Below are 20,962 nucleotides of genomic sequence, written 5' to 3'. Positions count from 1 at the left end.
TGGCCGGCCCTGTGTTGTTATTTTTAACAGGAGAAAAAAGCACTTTAAATTCAGTAATTATGGAGATTATTTAGAAGTATACTTAATAAACCTTACACCTGTCAGAATGGCCATCACCAATAAATCAGCAAACAAGTGTTGGCAAGGATGTGGAGAAAAGGGAACCCTCGTGCACTGTTGATGGAATTGAACATTGGTGCAGCCACTATGGAAAACAGTATGGAGGTTCCTCAAAAAATTAAAAATAGGACTACTTTATGATCAGCAGTTCCTCTCCTGAGTATTTATCCAAAGAAATCCAAACACTAATTTAAAAAGATATATGCACCCCTATGTTCACTGCAGTGCTATTTGTAATACCCAAGAAACGGAAGCAATCTAAGTGCCCATCAATAGATGATTGCATAAAAAAGAGGTGGTATGTATATACAATGGAAACTTATTCGGCCACAAATAATGAAATCTTATCATTTATGATAACATGGATGGACCTAGAGGGTATTATGATAAGTGAAATAAATCAGACTGGGAAAGACAAATACCATATGATCTCACTTATATGTGGAATCTAAAGAACAAAGTAATTGAACAAACAAAACAGAAACAGACTCATAGATACAGAGAACAAACTAATGATTACTAGATGGGAGGAAGGTTGGGGAGCTTGGTGAGAAAGGTGAAGGGGTTAAGAAGTACAAATTGGTAGTTACAAAATAGTCATGGGATGTAAAGTACAGTATGGGGAATAGAGTCAATAATATTTTAAAAACTATGTGTAGTGTCAGATGGGTACTAGACTTATCAGGAGATCACTTCATAAATTATATAAATGTCTAACCACTATGCTGTACACCTGAAACTAATATAAAATAATATTGAATGTCAACTATAATTGAAAAATAGTCACAGGGATATAGTCAACAATATTGTAGTAACTGTATGGCATCAGACAGGTAATAAACTTATTGCAGTTGTTACTTTGTGATGTATATAAATGTCTAATCACTGTGTTGTTTTGTACACCTGAAAATAATAAAAATATAAGTAAAAAGTTTAATCTTTATAGTATAACAAAATATTAACAAAATTCTTCTTATATTATGAGACTCTTGGCTTAAGCAAAGAATATTTCTTGTACAGCACGGTTTCAAAATTAAGAATTCCTTAAACTTTAAAAAAAACAGGTATACTTAGTAAGTTCTATCTACCTATAGAACCTGGTAGAAGTTACTAAGTTAAATGTAAAGACTTCAGGTCAATGTAAGGCGTTTTTTGATAATTACAGCCCATATTCAAGGCTGATGCCTCTGAAATAGTGAAGTTGTTATTATTAGAAATATTTAACAGAAGCCAAATAGCTCCATGGCTGAGATGATGCTGGAGCAATTCATGCAAAGTACTGAAGTTCAGGGTAGACGTAGGACTGCATGACTCTGAGGGTTTTAAACTTCAGATTTCTTTCTTTGTTTCTTTGGATGATATTCTGAGCTTCCTGACAGTGCTAAGATTCTAGTAAACAACAAATGGGAAAAATCTTGCCACATCTCTAACACATGTCATGCAAGTCACTCAGAAAACATGAAAATTATAATTGGTGATTGTTCAAGGGCCAGGAACAGACAATGCACAAAAGAAATATAAATAGTCCATAAGCTTATGAAAAAATGTTCAACCACACTGGTAATAAAAAATGCGAATTTGAATATCAACAAAATATCATTTTTCATTTATTAAATTGGGAAAGGAAGAAAAGTGATACATAATTTTGACAAAAACTGCAGTGAGTAGTCAGTCTTAAACATGGTTTAGAAAAGATAAATTTGTTTAGACTTTCCAAAAGTCAGTTTAACAATGTGTATCCAAAGCTTTACAAAAATTTTAAACCACTCTATATGAATATTTAGCCATATTAAAAATTATTATTATTATTAGATGTAATTATGGTATTACAGTTAAGGTAAAAAAAAAAAGGTTTTTTATATGTTAGAACACATTGAAATATTTACAGATAAGATAATGGTGCCTAAAGTTTCTTCAAAATGATCTGTTGGAGATTGGATGTGCCTGCATGGGAATATGGACGAAAAGTTATTGGTTATATATTGATCATTGTGGGAGCTGGGGATGGTTACATGGGGATTCATTTTGCTATTCTCTCTATTTTTCATATGTGTAAAATTTTCATAATAAAAAGTAAAAACAGCAACAAAAAAATATCCTTTGACCTAAATAATTTTCCATTTAAGAATATATTTTGGTGAAGTGTTAGGTTGGTGTAAAAGTAATTGAGGTTTAAAGGGTTAAAAATAATTGCAAAAAGCACAATTACTTTTGCACCAACCTAGTAATTTGAATGGCAAAAATTTATGTACAAGGATAATTTCTGAAAGCCCCCAGGTTCCCTCTTCTGCAGTGTCACTCACCTGTGTAAACCGTTCAGGGGCCTCCCATTGCTGTCAGGATTAAAACTAGAAGCCTGAACCCATCTGCAAGGCCTTGTATCATCTGACCTCTGCTTACCTTGACTTGCCAGGTGTCCCAGAGCACTCTGCAACCCACCACTTTGACCTTCTCTCAGAGACCACCGTCCTTTGCACACCACTCTCCTTCAGGTCAACTCCTATTCCTACTCCAAATCCCAGGTCAATAGCGTTTCTTCCAGTAGGCATTTCCGCTTTCACCTGATGGGATTAGGCCCTCTGTCCTATGCTCTCACAGCATGGCATGCTTCTCTCTTCTAGCCCTTTTCTCAATCCTAATGAAGTATTAATAACAAATTACATAATTATATACACGCTGTGTAATGGCTGCCCACCCCATCAGTGACCTCCACTCTTCTACTTATAGCTCCATATCTTCTAGAATTCCCAAATATAGCAGGAATTCAATAAAAATAGATTGAATTAATGAACTAATAAAAGTAATCTAAATTCAGTTCAGCCAACCGAACTCTGATGAACTCAACTGTCTTTCTTGGTAATATTTCTGAGTGTTACAATGGAATGGCAGATGTTGAACCCTCCCAAGGCAATGGTAGAGTGGGAAGATGAAAAGGAAGGATGTCTCCTACTTTTTTCTCCACCTTAGACTTCTGATGGTAAATGTATTTTAGAACCGGTGGGAGCCTCCTTTGCTTCATGAGAAAACCACATCTCAAACCTCTCCTAAACCGAAATCACCTTCATTCTATAGCCAGGCCCACTTTGCACAGTGGTGCTGACAGAGAGAAGAGAAAAACTCCAAAATGCCACTATGTTGTCAGATGATGAGTGCTTGAGAGAGACAAGGTGATTAGGAGTGAAAAAGAGAGCACTTCAAATTGTACATTGTGACTCTGGTTTTTATTTCGTTAGCTCAGGAATATATATTCTAGGGACAGCTGCATTTTCTTGGCTTCTGGTCGAAGATAATGAGGTCAACAAAGTTTAATCAAGGAGAGATGTTCCTGGTAATTAGATAACGAATGGGCCTTGGCCATGATCTATATCAAATTAGTTTAATTTCCCCAGCAAAAGAGTGTACTTCCTGGCTAGCTCATTTTCATAATCTAGACAATAGACATAGGAGGCAGTAGAAAAAAATGTCATCTCTAAATTCTACTGCAATTCCTGGCCAGAATACCCCTCAACCTGGATTTGTCTGATTGTTTCTCAAAGTTAGATTTAAATAGAAACATTTTGGGGTGGAAATTCTATACAGAAAACGGCAGGAGACATGTGATGTGATTTTGTTCTTCACTCCCACCCCTCACCCCAGTACACACATACTTTAAAAATAGACAACACTCAAGCAACTCTACAAGGCTAAGCCTTTAGGAATTCAAACGAACAGCTTTTTATTCCTTTATATTCTGACGAGGCCAGACACTCAAAAGTTTTGTTTATTTCTGAATAAACAAAGATCTGGGCTTTCCATTGACTTAGCTTTTTCAGTTAAACCCCTTAAACTTTGGTCGAAGACCCTAGACATGCTCTCCATAAAGATTCCAAGGCACTTTTAAAGACATCCCTGAACAGGGAGTCGAAAATTTGTTTGGAAGAATTGCCCAAAGGTTGCACACAGGGAAATGTTAGACAAAGAAAGAGAAATACATGGACATTCTCAACATAGAGCAGCTTTCTTGTTTAACAGAGTGTTGTCATTTGCTTTCATTCATTCAAACAGTTATTGAGCCAAAGACCATTGTAAGTGCTGGGGTATGGCCATGAATAAACCAACAAATCATCCTTCTCCTCCTACTCGAACAAAAATTGTAGCTGTTTTGTAAAAAAGTAAATGTTTTTGGCAGATTAAAAGATGTTTCCTTTTGAAAATGCATCATTGCTATTTCTGTACTTATAGAGATAAATAAGTACCTAAAATAAAAATTTTCTGGGAAGAGATGCCAGAATGTTGATGCTTCTTATCTTTTCCTGTGGGAAGTTAGTGGTTTCAGTGTTCATACTTGCCTGATTGGCATTTTCTGTGTTTCTCATGCACTACCATGTTTCTGTGTAACCATAAACTTTTAGTTTTGTTACCAGAAAAATGAAAATGCCTGCTCTCAAGAGCTTTGCCCCAGGTAAGTGCTGGCCTGAGGCTGAGTGGTGTGGAGAAAAGGAACCCCCAGTTTTCAGGGTTGATGTGGGGGAACCAGGGCTGGCTTTAAAGCAAAAACTTTCTCTGGAGGTCTTGTGAGACAAGAGAGATGAGGAAGGGTGCATACAGGGACAAATATCCTCTGTCTCTAGTCTAGGTAAATACCACAAAGATGTCACTTAATTGCTTATTTCAGTTTGACAATGAGCTACTATCTTTAGCTTTATCTTTGTTGAACAACTGAAGGCATGAAGTTACCGAAATTTAGCTACGTAGGTATTTACTCATTTTCTGAGTAAATTCTAGTATGGGGTAATCACATTACCCCATGGGGTTTCATTTACCCTTCCGGAGCCCCCATGAGAGTGAGTTGGTAGACCAAATAAAGCAGAGCTGATAAGGGCCTGAGCTGAGCATATCTGGAGAAATTTCAAGTATGTGTCTCCATTAAATATAAAGGGAAGCCAGCATGAAAAGAAGAGGGTCAGTATGGAGGTCCCTGATTTGAACTCTTAGCTTATCTCTGAAGGTGTCTCAATCAACAGGTGTACCTGGCCCCAGGCTGGGTGTCAGGGTGTGTGGTGCTGGAGCCTGTGCCCTGCCCTCATGAAACTCCCGTTTCAGGAAAGGGGAAAGACTGTGTGTGGGTACGACACAAATCAACGATTAAGAATGTGTTAATATTGGAACCAAGCAGAAAATGATCAACAAGGAACTACTTAGAATATTTGGGAAGGCCTGTGAGACAAGACATCTAAGGTGAGATGACATTTAAAGGATGAGAACGAGCCAGCATTTGCACTTGAGCCACCAGGAACTACAGCACCATTTAGAGATAACTTTTGTTGCTTCAGAAAGGTCCAGATTTTGCCTCCTAATTCTGTTTTCTACATTCTGAAAATGAGCTGGCCAAGATATCTAGAAAGGGGAGAATAAATATTGTTTTAAACTCAAATTAGTACCATTGAATTCATTGAAAGAATTCAAATCAAGCCTCTAATCGAAATCTGGTTACTAATTTCTGTATTTTAAGCAACCACAATGTGCCGTGAGACATCTAATGTTGGTTTTTTTTACATAGAGACAAGTGCTTCTCAATCCATCAGGAATTTCTAGGGGGATTTCAGACTTATTTCTTCTTCGACTCGTGGGCAGGTGAAAGAGCTGCGCAGTCTGATTTTTACTTGCCATGCCCATGGACACCTAAGTTCCTTTGGTATCTTTGACTATTGGGAAGTTCATCCTGCAAACACGGACTTATTTGTTCATACCTTGTTTGTCATGTCGTTGTTAAATGGGCAGCTAATCACTTTATCCAGGTCCCGGATCAGGAAAACTGTCACTAGGCTGATGAAATTAATAATTGCCTTTTGGTTCTCTTGATAATATTTTATCACAGTTTCATAAAAGGATCAAAGTTAAGTCTACACAGAACAGAATTGAAGAGGGCTCATACGTGTAAGGATTTCATCAAGATTCTTGAAAAGCAGAATCACATTAAAACAGCAATCATAGTATGAGAAGATACTCTGCAATGGCTTCCCGCCCCCTGTTTTGCAGCCCAGAGGCAGGCTCTGTAATTCCCGCTTCAGGAATTTTGGCCAAAGATACCTGTCATTTATAACTGAAACGCCCAAGGGGATGGATTATGTAAGGTCAGTGGTTCTCAAACTGCAGTGTGTGATGGTATTACCCGGAAGCCTTGTTGAAACACAGATTGCTGGGTTTTAAAGGGGGTGGGAGTGAAGAAGATACATGTATGCAGTTCCATTTATATCTGCAAACACAAGGAAAGTCTGGTAACATCGCTCACCACCAGGGAATGGTCGGTCAGAAGGAGCAGGAACTTTTCATTACATACCGTCCTGCACTTTTAACTACCGCGGGGGGGGAGGGCAAAACAATGTAGACAAGTGGACACTTTGGTCAACGTTGCTCAAGCGGTAGTTTGCCATAATCAGAAGCATCTGGACACTGATGGTAACCACGTTGAGCACCTCTTGTAATTGCAGAAGTCAAACATGACTTGTGTTCATCTTTTGTTATTGGTGTATACTGAGTATGACAATTTTAACACAGGTTTCCTTTCTTAAAATGTGTGTACATTTTTTGGGCACCCTCTCTATCAGGTGAACATATTACTTCAAAACTATAAAATTTTATACGTATCGTATGAAACTTAGTGGCCTGAATCTTTTAGAAACACTGACTCCAGCCAATTTTGTCACGTAACATAGTTAGATGTAGTTTTGTGTTGTTTCTTTCCCAGAAACTAGGTCCATGACTTAGGCAAACAGCAGATTGCACAAGTAGTGCCGGACTCCTATAAAAGGGGGGAAGAGTCATGAGAAGGGAGGAGTTCACAGAGTTTGGAACCATAAAATTAAAACAATGAACACACACTGCAAGTATTCGAGTGTTTGAAACTTGACAGCTTAGGAGTCTCTGCCATGAGAATTGATCTCATAGATATAAGAAGGGCACAGACTGTTTAAAAACTGCATTTCCTTCATAGTGGGAAAGCATTGCTAAGGAAAACTGATGCAGAGCTGTTAGCATCTTCTTGAATGACGAGATTCACCAAGAATTCAGAATCATGGAGCAAAACACTCTTTATTGGTCTCTCCTATTACTTAATAGCTTATGAAGGTATAACTGACATACAGTAAGCTACATCTATTGAAAGTGTACGGTGTGATAAGAGCTGACATATGTCTACACCTAGGGAACAAACCATCATCACAATCAAGATGACACAGATTTCCATTACCCCCCAAATGTGTTCCTTTGTAATTCTTCCTTCTCATCCCTTCCTTACATCCCTCACCAGGCAACCACTGATCTGCTTTCTGTCACCATGGATTAGCTTGCATTTTCTAAAATTTTATAAAAATGATTCACACAGTATATACACTTTTTTATCTGGCTTCTTTCACTCGGCGTTTTGATTTTGAGACTTACCCGTGTTGTATATACCAAGAGTTCATTCCTCTTTGTTGCTGAATAGTATCCAACCATATGGTAAACCACAATTTGCTTATTTATTCATCTGCTGTTGGACATTGGCCTGTTTCTGATAAACCACTGATGGTTTTTCATTTCCTCACAACCATGTCACAAGTCATTCTTTTTTTCCCAATTTACAGATGAAGAAAGGGAGACTCAGAGAGACCAAGTACCTTGTTGAAGGTGCATAGACAGTAGTTGGAGCACAGAACCTTAAATTGTGAGAATGTTTGAGCTGAAAGGGACACCAGGGCACTTGTCTCTTTTGAAACTGTTTAGTGTTGAGATTTGAATTGTGATTGACAAGAATTAGCATTTCTCTTTATTCAGGGTAAAGTCAGCAGGTCCTTCTCTGCTGGCTAAATGCTGATACCCTTTTATCAAAATACATTCTTAGCATGCTTCTATCATAGAGAAATATTCAGGGATGTTCTATTAACCTAGTGACCTTCTCTTTCCATGGGAGTAGCACTGTGCTGGAGCTGACTTGTTCAGACTCATAAGCGCTGATTGTTAACTCTTTAGAAGTTAGACATAGTTGTTATAAAAATTAAATAATATAAACTTTCAATTAAACATATGATATTAAAAACAAGGTCAATAAGTACTCAATACTGCCTAATTATTTTACTATATTATGCTATCGTCTAGGCTTTCAAGGTTATTTATATCTATTGTATCTGTATGATGGAAATACTATATAGAGATGTGTTGCCACATTTCTTCCCAATTCAGTGATGTAATATTTTAAATCAACCTTGATGGGAAAATTTATACCATAAAACTTGGCAAAAGCTATGAATCAGGGTTTGATGATTATTTTGTTAATTTTCCAGACTTAACGTGATGGAGAACATCATAATTATGCAGATTAATTTTTAAAATGTGTCATAGCTGTAGCTATTACATTGTGACTAGCATAGAAATTGGGAAATTATTCTTCCGGCATTTGAAAGCTATTATACAATTTAGTAAATAAGTTGCTCACATCATTGATGAACAAGGTAAATTCTGATATATATCATTATTGTTTTACTTCCATTACTTGTGTACATAAAAGTAACAACCAATATTCATGGTGAAGCTATACTTAGACAGCTGGGTGTTAAGCATTTACCAGCACACCACTGCATAACAAGGTTTGGGGTCTTTGAAATTAAGCCCATGTCAAAAAACAAAAACAAAAACAGAGCTGTACGGAATGTTATTATTTACAAGACGAGTTTTTGTCTAGACCACATAGGAGGCCAAAGTGAAAACCAAAGAAAAATAAAAGGATAGTGAAATAGAGCTGCTGATAAAAAATAAGGCATTTTAAATTTAATGTAATTTAAAAAAATACAATAAGATAGTTCAAAAGGTATAAAATTAATGTCTCCCTCCCACCTGCACACCACAAGCCGTATGGTTCTCCTTCTCTGAGGCAATCTCCATTACCAGTTGCTAAATTTCCTTGAAGATATGGTCTATAAATTATATATATTATATATATCTGTGTGTGTGCGCACACACACACACAGAAAGACATATATATTCATATATTCAAATAATATCGTACATTCTCCCCTCCGCCATTATTTATACAAATGATACGATAAATTACATACTATTTTGCACTTTGTGTCCCCCCCGCAACTTATATCCTAAAGCTCTATTCATATCAGTGCCATGCCGGCATTGTATTACAGAACAAGGATGTAGCATCGTTTATTTACCTATTATTTAACTACAATGTTGAGGCATAACAATGGTTTAGAATAGAACTTACTTTTACCACATGTATTTTAGTTATCCAGATTGCTTGTATATGGTTGTGGCTTTTTTCTCTCTCCTCTCTAAGTTATGGAAAGTGAATCCACTCCTGTGAACAAAGCACACATTTCCTGAACACCTGCTAGGTGTCAGGGTACAAAAATAAAGTTTACGACATGGATTGGTCTTAACACTCTTATCATCTGGCTTGGAAATAAGGAAATAAGAGCTTAATAAAATAGAAAAGCAATCTAGAAGCTGTCACAGGCTTCACCATTATTGGCTTTTGAACTTGGATTAATCATTTAATCCATTGATCGTTTACCCTTCTGAATGTAAGTGAATGAATGAATTACCTCTAAGGCAATAAGGAGGAAAAACACCAAGCTGAGTGTACCAGGGCCCGGAGGGGCTCACCTACATTCTCTTCATTGGTCTTCACCCCACTCTATGAGAGAGAAATTATTATTTCCACTTTATAAGTTCAGGAACTTAAATGATGTTGGAACCCAACGCTGGCAGACCCAAAGGACTCTCCACAATACTTCTGTGCCTCTCCATAATGTCTCTCTTTTCCTCAATGCAATGGCAAATATTGCTTGATAGTTAGTGACAAGCGTGTGTGTCATCTTATTCAGTCCTCACAAACCACACTAAAAAGTAGACGATGATTTACAGATAAAAACATGAGGATGAACAGAGGTGAAGTGATTTGACATAAATTTCCAAAAATGAAAAATCGCTGTGAGCTGGATCAGGCTGAGAGGGCTTTATGGTGGAAGAGAGAGCGGACGTGGTACTTAAAGCACGGTAATCTTTAGATAGATTAAAGTTGTCATGAATAGATGGCTTCCAGTTGGGGAAAGCAAGATAGGGCGTGAATGTTTGAGGAACAGTGAGGAGGCCAGATGACAAGAGTGAAAATTCTTGATTAAGAGTTAGAAGAATATAAAGATGGAGAAGCTGGTGGGGCTGTGTTATTGAGAGCCTGGAAAAGGAATGTCTCAGAAGTTCTAGCCTAAAGGAAACTAGAATAATTTTGTAGAAGTAACATGATGAAGGGTGTATTTGATTTGTCCTTCCCTTTAAAAATAGGATTTATATATGATTTAGCTAACTTTCTTGAATTTTAGCTAATTTTTGTTTCCCGTGACAGGAATCATAATTCATCTATCCTAGAGTTTCCACTTCTGAGAGGTAGAAACCGTGAGAAATGGAAATTGCTAAGCACATTTGAACTCAGCTATTTCAGGGTGGAGCTGGACATTCCACTCTGTGAAAATAGAATTTTGGATTTTTGTAGTTGAGAAAACATTGGAGTTAAATGTGTTTTGTGGAGCAAGGCCTTTGAGTAAATCAAATGGCTTATAAGGGAAATTGTGTTTCCTTTATTCTCCTTAATTGTTTTTAAACTTAGCTTAGAAACTTTCAGCAAGGATCACAGCCAACTCCTACAATTAATTGTTTTCTTATATTTGGCCCTCAAGCTCTTTCTTTCAAAACACTTCTTTTTGCCAATGTTTTCGTGGGATTCTTGCCGGTCTTTCGTTGGCATGCTTTCTCCCATTCTCCTTATCCTCAACACCGGAGACTCACCACCGGAAGGGCAGACTTGCTTGTTATGTGCCCTTTAATTAAGGAGGATTCAGGGGTGCGTGACCTACATCTGCTGTAGACTGAGAGACCAGCCTTGGAGAACAAAGGTTGATCAGTATTTTTCAAGCTCCTCTATGATAGAGCCATGTACCAAGGGAAACATAGTCAGGAGATCTTTTAAATGTAGAAGACCTCAGAGAATTTGTGCTCCTGAAACCTGATGTCCATGGAGGAGTTCCCAGCTAGCTTCAGCACCCAGGAATTTCAGGCCTGTGCCTTAGACTTATTCCTGCAAGGAGAGGCTGTCCTAGCTAGGGTGACTATATAATTAACTTATCATGCAGACCAGGACATTTTTAACAATAAAAGAGACTGTTAAAAATAATGAAAAACATACAGTTTAAAAACTGTTGTTGGGTGGCCGGTTTGCTCAGTGGTTAGAGCACAGTGCTCATTACACCAAGGTAGCCGGTTCGATTCCCACATGGGCTAGTGAGCTGCGCCCTCTACAACTAGATTGAACACAACAACTTGACCTGGAGCTGAGGTGTACCCCCCACAACGAGATTGGAGACAATGACTTGAGGTAGAGCTGATGGGTCCTGGAAAAACACAGTTACCCAATAAAAATTAAAAACAAAAACAAAAACAAAAAACTGCTCTTAAATGATAAATTAATTTTATAATACTATTGAATTTATAATGTAGTTCTATTAAAAAACTGTTTTCAAAAATAAAATTGCTTCTAAAAATAAAAATAGCATGTCCATATACATTGAAGTAAAATTTTAAGAAACTTCTTTATAGGGATATTTGAATGAAAAAATAACATAAGAATAATTATCCATGGCATATGATAATATACTTTAATAAGTTTCTTAGATGTAATCTATCTCTAATACTACATTATAGGTATTTTTTCTGAAGACTGTATTTTCAATAGGGTCTTTTTATTTTTAATTTTTTATAAAATTACCTGAAATCCCCTTCAAATTTGCATTTTATGGTTAATTAATTTGAAGTTGTTAGCACCTTTTTTTTGTAGATAGTAATATTCTAAATTGAAATATTAAAAATGCTAAGGTTTATCTGTGGAATCTAAAGGACAAAATAAACAACAAATAAAACAGAAAGAGACTCATAGATACAGAGAACAAACTGATGGTTACCAGATGGGAGAGGGGTTGGGGGACTGGGCGAAAAAGATGAAGGGATTAAGAAGTACAAATTGGTGGTTGCAAGGTACACGGGGATGTAAAGTACAGCATAGGGAATATATTCAATAATATGGTAATAACTATATATAGTGCCGGGTGGATACTAAACTAATCAGGGAGATTACTGCATAAATTATATAAATATGTAACCACTATGCTGTACACCTGAAACTAATATAAAGTAATATTGAATGTCAACTATAATTGAAAAAAAATAAATAAAGGAATATCTTCAGGCAAACTTTTGAGGATCTTAAAAAAAAAAAGAAAGTTAAGGTCTGTATAATACCTGGTAAGCTCCAAGCAAAGTGGAAGAGAATTTCAGTTCTAATTTTATTTTTTTACATTAAAATGTATAAATATTTAAATCCAAATATTTTTATAGGTACTGTCTTTTTTGCCTCCTTTGAGAATCAATTTTGCACCTTTGACAAATATTTTTTAAAAGGCAAAAAACAAAAAATTCTTTACATTATGATTCTTTTGAGTGTTTTAACCAATACAGATGCTGCGAAAAACAAGCCTTCTGAATTTTATTTTATTCTGGTATAAAATACAAATTTATGCAATAAAAAATAAGAAGTCCACTAAATATCCCTTCATGTAAGTCAAAATAGTTCAAAACACAGTTACAGAATTTTAAAATTAAATCTTGTAAACCATTTAGATTCTCATTGTTTATTTTGTTCAGCTCCTCCCTTGCTTTTGTAAGGCTTAATTTCAATATTTCCTTGTTTGCAAGCTTTATTTTTAATAATTACAATTCACTAAAATGTAAAAGCTGAAGTTTTAGGGTGCTACATTCATACTTTGATTAAAGATTTCCAACTGATTTTGAACAAAATGCAACCAAAATTTAAATGACACATTTATGAAAAATGTTCAATGTCGTTACAGGACACTTATGACGAGTTAGAAATTTGTTCTCCAAAGACTCAAATGTTTATAAAATCTAATAAATGTTGGACAGTGTCAATGAAAAAACAAACAGCCTAAGAGAAAACTTATAAGAGGGTTTATTTAAGCCAAACTGATGACAATTGCCAGCAAGCAAAATCTCAACAGATTGAGAACATGCTCTGGAAAATGGCGGTTTTGCAATTTATTTTATACATTAGGATTAAAGGAAGAGGGTTACATGAAACCATTGGTGGTAGATTAAGGGGGTGGGAGAAAGCAAAGTTGAGAAATTTCTGGGATTGGATAAAAAGTAAACTGGAGAGACACAGGCCAAGGATGTGACTACCGGGCATGACCCATTTTCAGTTAGGAATTTTTATGTTCAGACCATCCTATGTGGTTAATTTTGGTCTCTGTGTTTGTAGAGCCTGCCATGCTGACCTCCCCTGAGCTTGTCAGGTTTAGTACGTGGCCCCTTTTTTGTCCACAACAGCAAAGAGTAAATTCACACACTACCATAGTGAGTATGTTCTTGCTACAACATCAGTGTCACATGTAGTTCAATTATGTTAACTGTGTATTTTGTAAATTTTGACAACATAGCTTCCATTTCAGTTGATAGAATACCAAAGCTCGTTTCAACACAATCATGAATCATGTGCATGGCAATCGACTGCAGTACATTTATGCTCCATAGCTTTAATTTAATACGAGCATTGTTTTTTCCACAATTCTGTATACCACCAAGATTTGTAAACATATTACGGCAGCAAAAACAAATAATTTAATCCTAGTGTTGGACCTTGTGACTGAATGTACAATAGCGTTCACAATAATTTCAGATGTCTCATTTTCAACAAAATAAAATCCTAAAACTGTTACCTTGATTCCATGAAAAATTGGATGAAAAGCTTCAACTATTGTTAGAGTTATTGGGATTTATATTTCACATGTGTGATGACATTGACATAAAATTGGCATCATTTAACTGTCGAGCAAGTTCTTATGCTAATGGAATCAAACCATTATCAGCTATCACTTTATAAGTGAATGTACCTGAGAAAACTTGGAATAAAAAAGAACAAAATTAAAATAAGAAAAGGGTCATTTGCTCTAAATGAAAAGTCATGCTTCAAAAGAGGGGGTGTAAATGTACCTTCTGAAGCTGCAGCTGTTGTATTGAATCCCAATCTACTTAAATTAACTATTAACTTTGAAATAGACTCTGATGATTTTTCAACAGATTTGTTATCTCCTCATTTTCAAGTGCTATCACTGTGGGTCCCATAGCAGATAGTAAATGTATACATTTTGTGCAAGTTTCACTTTCATGATTAACTCTCATGAAAAATGAAAAATCTGTACTTTTCATTAAACTCATACTTTCATTTCCTTGAGGTTATTGCTATTGGAAGCGTTTATTGTAAAATAATAATAATAATAATAAAAACATTGTCAATCAATAAAATAAATAGTCATGGATTTTACGGGAGTTTTGGTTCTTCTTGCTAACGCAGTGAAGAATCAAAGATCAGCAAGCTGATTAATATGCAAGCAGGGTTTATTAGTGATACGTTCTCAGGGAAGAGAACAGGCCTAGCCAAGTTGGGGGAGATAGGGAGAGGGGTAGAGAGAGAGAGAGAAAAGGGGAGGGAGAAAAAGGGAGAGAGACGGGGAGAGGGCGAGGGCCAGAGAGAAAGAGAGCCCTTGTCCCAAGGACTTATAGTTTGCTGGGTAGGTGAGGGAGTTACATATTGATTTGGCAGGAAAATGGTGCATGCTCTTCCATGGGAGGGTGTGACCTCCTAAAATGGGTTGGAGGTCTGTTGACTCAGATCCTTATCTTGCTCCACACCACCTCTTGTCATCTGTTGTTATAAGAACAGATATGTGGCTGGAGGCACTTAATCAAAGCTATCAGCTTTTTCTGTAGGCACTATGGACCCGCTCCCACACTTCTTCCTTCTCATACGTTTTCTAACTTCTATCTAACAGATTTACATCATTCAATAACTAACTTAACACGTAGATTACATAATGAGTTCTATGGCGGGATAGCTCATGTTTTAGTTTCTGTACCTATTTTATATTTACCTAACCCATAAAATCCTACGTTTTCCCTGATCTGGTGACTGTGCAGTTACAGAAAATGTCACAACCCGATATACCAAGTGGTTGGCCGGGTGAGTGCCATGCAATGTTTCTCCCACCACCACCTGAGACCAGGAGTTATTTGTCCCTGGAAGCTCATGACTGAGTACCATTTATTTTATCAGTGAGAGCCCTGAAAAGGAAGTATTAGCTACATTGCTTCTGGAAAGAGTTGGGAAAAGAAAAATGGGTTACTGTTACTGCTGATTTCTTTCCAATTTTATCATATGTTAAAGTGGAAACTCAACATTGCACAAGCACGTCATATACTGTGCAATAAGACCATAGCAGAAGCTGGAAGTATAAAGTGCCTGTCTCCCCAATCCATTTGGCTCACTTTCATGAACCTACTAATAAAAACCCTTCATTAAAACAAAAACCCTTGAACTATCCGGGACAAGTGCTATACAAAAGGATGCTGAGAATATAGGTATAAACTGGGATTCTTCAGAGCAAACTGGGATATATATAATCACCCTAGCCCTGATCAAATTTTTGTAGTTGGGTTTGGCTACATGACTGTCAGCTTCCTGAGTTGTCATTAAATAAAGCCTCTCATGTCTTTATTCTTAAAATAAAACAATTTACTGACTTTTGAATGTTATTAACTTTTGGAACAGGACGTTTGCTAAAGCATTATTACAAATGTTATGCTTAGCCTCACAGTCTGAAAAGAGTCTCAGTTCCTACCTGTTCCATAAGGCCTGTTTAAGACCTTCCTTCCCCCATATTTCTTCAGCTTCATTTTATTCTACTCCTCTTACATCACCATCTTTGCCATGCTTGCCAGCTTTAGGCAATTCTGATGAGCCAAGTCTTACGTATCTCCAGAGCCCTTGGAGGCTGTTCCCTCTGGAATGTTCTTTCTCCCACACTCCCAAGCTTGGCTCCATCTCTTCCTGGGGAATGATCTCAGCTTAAGCCTCACCTCCTTAGAGAGCTCCTCCCTGGCTGCCTACCTAAAGAAGGTCTCCCTTTGTTTTTCTCAGTTTCATCCCATATTTGTTTCTTTCATAAAACTTATTGCTTTTTGTTGAAATTACTTTTTGTTGACTTTCTTATTTTATTGACAGTACAATGAGAATCTTAGACCCATGCCCTTTTCATCTTTAGATCCCCAGAGCTGAAAAGGGTGTGTGACACCAACCACTGAATAAATATTTGTTGAACAAAGAAAAACCATATATTGACATTGTGTTGCAGAATACATATCAAAAGATTTGCAGTCAGATCAAATTTAATGTATTTGAAAATGTTGATTATAATATCAAATTCCTAAAAATAAGTTTGATTTTCATAAGGATTTTTGTTATTGATTTAGCAAGTTAGCACGAAGGGCACCACTCTGCTCACTACAGAAGCTCTTCCCAGACCCTCCTAGTCTGCAAGCAAAGGGCGGGGTTCCAGCTGCTCAGATCCTACTTGCTGAGATGGCTGTGTAGATATCCTACCTCTCCAAGCACTTAGAGTGCAGGTACTGTGGGAAACTGGGAACTTAAGCCTATGAACTTCCTTTCAGCTTTGTACCTTTATAAACCTGGCCTTGTATGGAGTTGTGGTTTTTGAACAGTGACTTGAAATGGCTTGGTTAAATACAAGAGCTTATTATGTTGTTTTCATAAGCTACAAACCATTGATAACTTTGTTTGCATTATTTAATAAACATGTTACATTTCTTCCTTGCTTTTTGCTCTGCAAATGTTCTGCTTTCTGGACAAATTTACTTTGTCTTATACCGTCTGTTAAATAAAATGAACATCCCTTCATCCCTTTTAAACACTTAAAAAGATAACCCCTTCAATTTGGTTTTAAAGCATGCTAAATCTTTTAGTTCTAATTCATGTCACAACCATGAGCAAATAATTTGTGAAACGTTTTTTTTTAATGTTCAACTGACATGTTTTTATTATTTAATATATCTCAGGTTCTCTTAAGGCTTCTGTTTAGGTAAAAACAAAAATTCCAAGGAAAGAACTGTCACAGCGCTCTGACAATCTCCTAAGCGATAACCGATGATTTATAGACTGGGTGGGTTGTGCAGAAACTGTCACAACAGTTTTGCTTTGCAATTTCAATTTAACTCCATGCTTGCAGTTAACATTTGGAATCCCATTGCATATTTTATTCTTTCTGATTAGCTGGGTTTAGTCAGTTCATGATTTGTCTAAACCAGAGTGAGGATCTTGAAACTTTGGTGAAAAGAAACACATGTCTACTCTTCTGCGGATGCTGAGCACAGAATCCCTGTCAGGAACCAGGTACCTTTGTGTTTTCTGGCGACGACGCTGCCCTCCATCCACCGTACCCCTCTGGCGGCGGCTCCGCTCTCACAGTAGGTGCTCGTCGTGACCACCACATTGAGGGCTCTGCCTCACTCCTCACTGTCCATGGGCGTAACTGGCATCTGTGTCAGCGTGCTGCCCAGCTCAGAGCCATTGAGTGTCCAGCCAATGAGGAGGCCCCCTGTCCCCGGGATGAGGATATGCTCTGCAAAGTCCCTCTCCGGCTTGCAGACTGGGAGCCCCACATCCGGGCACTGGATGGGCAGCTCCAGCTCCAACAGCGAGATGTCGTTGTCCCCTGTCTCGTCCTCGCACCTCACGTACACATGGATGCTCTTCAGCGGGTCCTTGTTCGTTCGGTGAAAATTTGTTGTGAAATATTTTTAATGCACTGCATTTTGTCAGTTACTCATTGGTAACAATAGGCGTTTTTTTAAATAAAATATTGCATGCATGATTTTGGCTAAGGGAGGTACCAGGGTTGTGAGAAAGTAGAGAGAACTGTGTTAATTGTCTAGGAATGAAGTGTGACTATTAGGGAAAGAAACCAGTGTCTCAAATCACACACAAAACCCAGTCTCATTATTATAGTTTTTAAGTTTTCAACTCTCAACAATAACTCTTCATGCCTAAATATCCAACATTAAGGGATGAATTGGATACATTATAGTATATCCATGCTCTGGAGTACAATGCAACATTAAACAACATGCTGTAGAAGAATATTTAGTGACATGACAACCGTGACATATTAAGTGACAAAAGCAGGAGATATAGGCATACGTGCAACGTGAAACCATATTTTTAACTGAAAAAGGCAGAGAAAAAAGACTGGACGGTTATATCAATATACTAAAATATTAACCCAAAATATTAATGATGGTTTTTCTTGAGTGGTGGGAATACGAGGGAGCCTTCCTTTCTCTCTCTCTCCTTCCCTCCCTCCCTCCTTTCCACATTAAGGTTAATGAAGAAGAAGTAGGATAGGAAACAATTAGAATTAGCAAACAGTTAATTTTCTTCACTTAAAAATATACATTACCATGGTTTTAAACATTGAAAAAGTACAAGAGGAGAGATGAGTGGGAGAGCATAAGCGTCCTTTCCACTCACATCCCCCTGCCGTCCTATTTTCTTCCCCACAGGTAACCTCTGCTAACACCTTTTCGTATTTAAATACAGAGGGTGCCAAAAAACGTGTACACATTTTAAGAAACGTGTTCATTTTTTGTTATCGGTAGATATTGAGTATTAAAATTTTAATACAGTTTTTTCCTTTCTTAAAATGTGTATACATTTTTTTGGCACCCTCTGTAGATAATTTGCATGAACAAATATACATGAGTATTTGTGTGTGTATTTCCTTCTTTTTTACACAAATGGTAGCACAATAAATAATTGTGCACATTTATTAATAACTTATCATGGAGATTTTCCCATACGTATCGCTACGTACACTATCTTCATTATTCTTTACAGTTGCTTAGTGTTCCATTGTCTGAATGTGCTGTCATTCATATAACCTTTCCGCTAGTGCTTGGGTACTTAAGTTGCTTCTAAGCCCTATCACTACTAACATTTTTTCTGTGAGTATACCTCAATGTACATCTATGTACACATGTGAGTATATCTGTGGGTTAGTTTCCTAGAATGAAACTGGTGAGTCTAAGGGCACCGGCACTGAAACTCGGGTATTTTTTGACTCTGAAGGAACTGGCTTGTACTAACTGAATTCACAGAAGCCTGATTGATAAATCTAATTGCCAATTAACCAATTTGGAAAGGGGAAAAAATAGAGCTATTAAGAGGTCTGGAATGTTCATGTTCTCAGGTCAGTATTTTCTCTCAATTGTGAAAAGTCTGCTGGGAGGTCGAATTACAATTGAAAAGTTGCTTCGTAAAAACAAAGTCAGACGAAAGGGATCTGGCTCATCTTAATGAGAAGTGTCATTGTAAAGAATCAACTGAAATTGAAATGATTTGGATAAAACATCCATGTCTTCAGAGGCTCAGATTAAATATTCTCGGTGGAATTTGAAAACTTCTCTTAATACATTCTGGTGATAATGCTAAAGTCCCCATAGAAAAACTCACCTCTAAATTATATTTTAAATATCACTGATGCATTGACTAGAGCCAACTATTTTGGTCTGAGTTTTGGTGTGGCTTGACTCCAATTTCTTTTGCAGTAAAGTCCCACTAGTATAATTAGGGGAGGTTTGCCTCATAATATTTTTCTATCAGCTTTCACTTCTGTCTTTAAACACTGCTATCTACTTCCCCTGTTAATGACCTTTATCTTTATGTCGTTCGGATGATCCTGCCACGGACTGGGCACTTTGGAAACGAGGCAATATTGTACTCTAATGCAGTTGCAATGTGTTAGCTCCATTATGCTGGCACTTAATCACTTTGGCACTTCACTAGCAAACAAGTTGGGAACTGAGGGACAGGATGTCTGTCTTGTGGATCCTCCACCAATTTTCTTGATTATAAGAATCAAGTTAAGGACAGATACTGAACAAACTGAGCTACCACATTTTCGATGGACAGAATTTAAGAGTTCAACATCATGGTTGAATTTATTAACAATATTAGACTTATCAGGAACAAGAGAGCATGGTCCTTCTTGTAATCGTCATATCCTTAGCATCTCTCAGTGTCTGGTAGAGAATAAGTGTTGGGGACAGTTCTCCCTGGATTTCTCACATTATACACATCTTCCAAGTCATTGACTGTCTTTGTTTTGAACTATTTTTCAAGGATGTTTGTATAGCAAACTGCCTTAGAAGAGTGAGGAAGTGTCTCCCTCAATAGCGATAAACAGGCATGCATACTGTTCGGTATAAAAGAAGAGGCTTCCTTAAGCGCAGAGTTCCTGTCACATGCTGCCACTGGTTATGCTGTAAGGAGGTCTTTAGTCTCTAACCCAGGAGGTTCACCATTTCTGCCAGCTTCTAGGAAACTGTGACAAGCTCACTTGTTAAGTTGAACATCTGGTAAAATCTCATACCTTTCCCCGTTCTTGCGAGGAAGTGCTCAAAAAAGAAAGTTTGTTGAATGAAATCATTTAAAAAATGTTTAGGGGGTTATTATTCTTCTGACTCATCAACAGTGACCCAGAGAAAAAACCCAGTAACTTCTTTTGGCTAGGAGCTATTCCACAACATATTTTCATTAAAGTACCAGTGTGTGTTAGTCAGCCTGTGTTTATTTTAGATATCAGTGTTGACTTAAAAATGTGGCAGCAGTCTGTTTGGACTTTGTTAAACATTGAGTTGTAGGATGAGAACCAGTTATTTATTTAATCATTACCTAGTCTTATAGGAACTACAGACATGGATAGTTTTTACCTGCTTCTGCATCTGTGTCCTTAATGGATGAGACCATAGTTTTGGTACACAGAGCTGAAATTTTATTCTCTCTTTCTAAAAACAACAACTAACTATCATTCAAATGATACTATCATCTGGAACACAA

The 20,962-nt window shown here is 37.1% G+C and overlaps 1 pseudogene; it reads right to left on the bottom strand.

Annotated features, from left to right (window-relative positions):
- LOC117037843 (lysosomal-associated transmembrane protein 4A-like) overlaps window positions 1–17,558 on the bottom strand; it is a 57,077-nt pseudogene extending 39,519 nt beyond the window's left edge.
- Window positions 17,559–20,962: the final 3,404 nt, after the last annotated feature.

Source organism: Rhinolophus ferrumequinum, chromosome 2, assembly GCF_004115265.2.
Source record: "Rhinolophus ferrumequinum isolate MPI-CBG mRhiFer1 chromosome 2, mRhiFer1_v1.p, whole genome shotgun sequence".
In the NCBI taxonomy this organism is placed as follows: domain Eukaryota; kingdom Metazoa; phylum Chordata; class Mammalia; order Chiroptera; family Rhinolophidae; genus Rhinolophus; species Rhinolophus ferrumequinum.
Note: the sequence above shows the minus strand (reverse complement) of the source record. Positions and strands in the feature narration are given on the sequence as shown.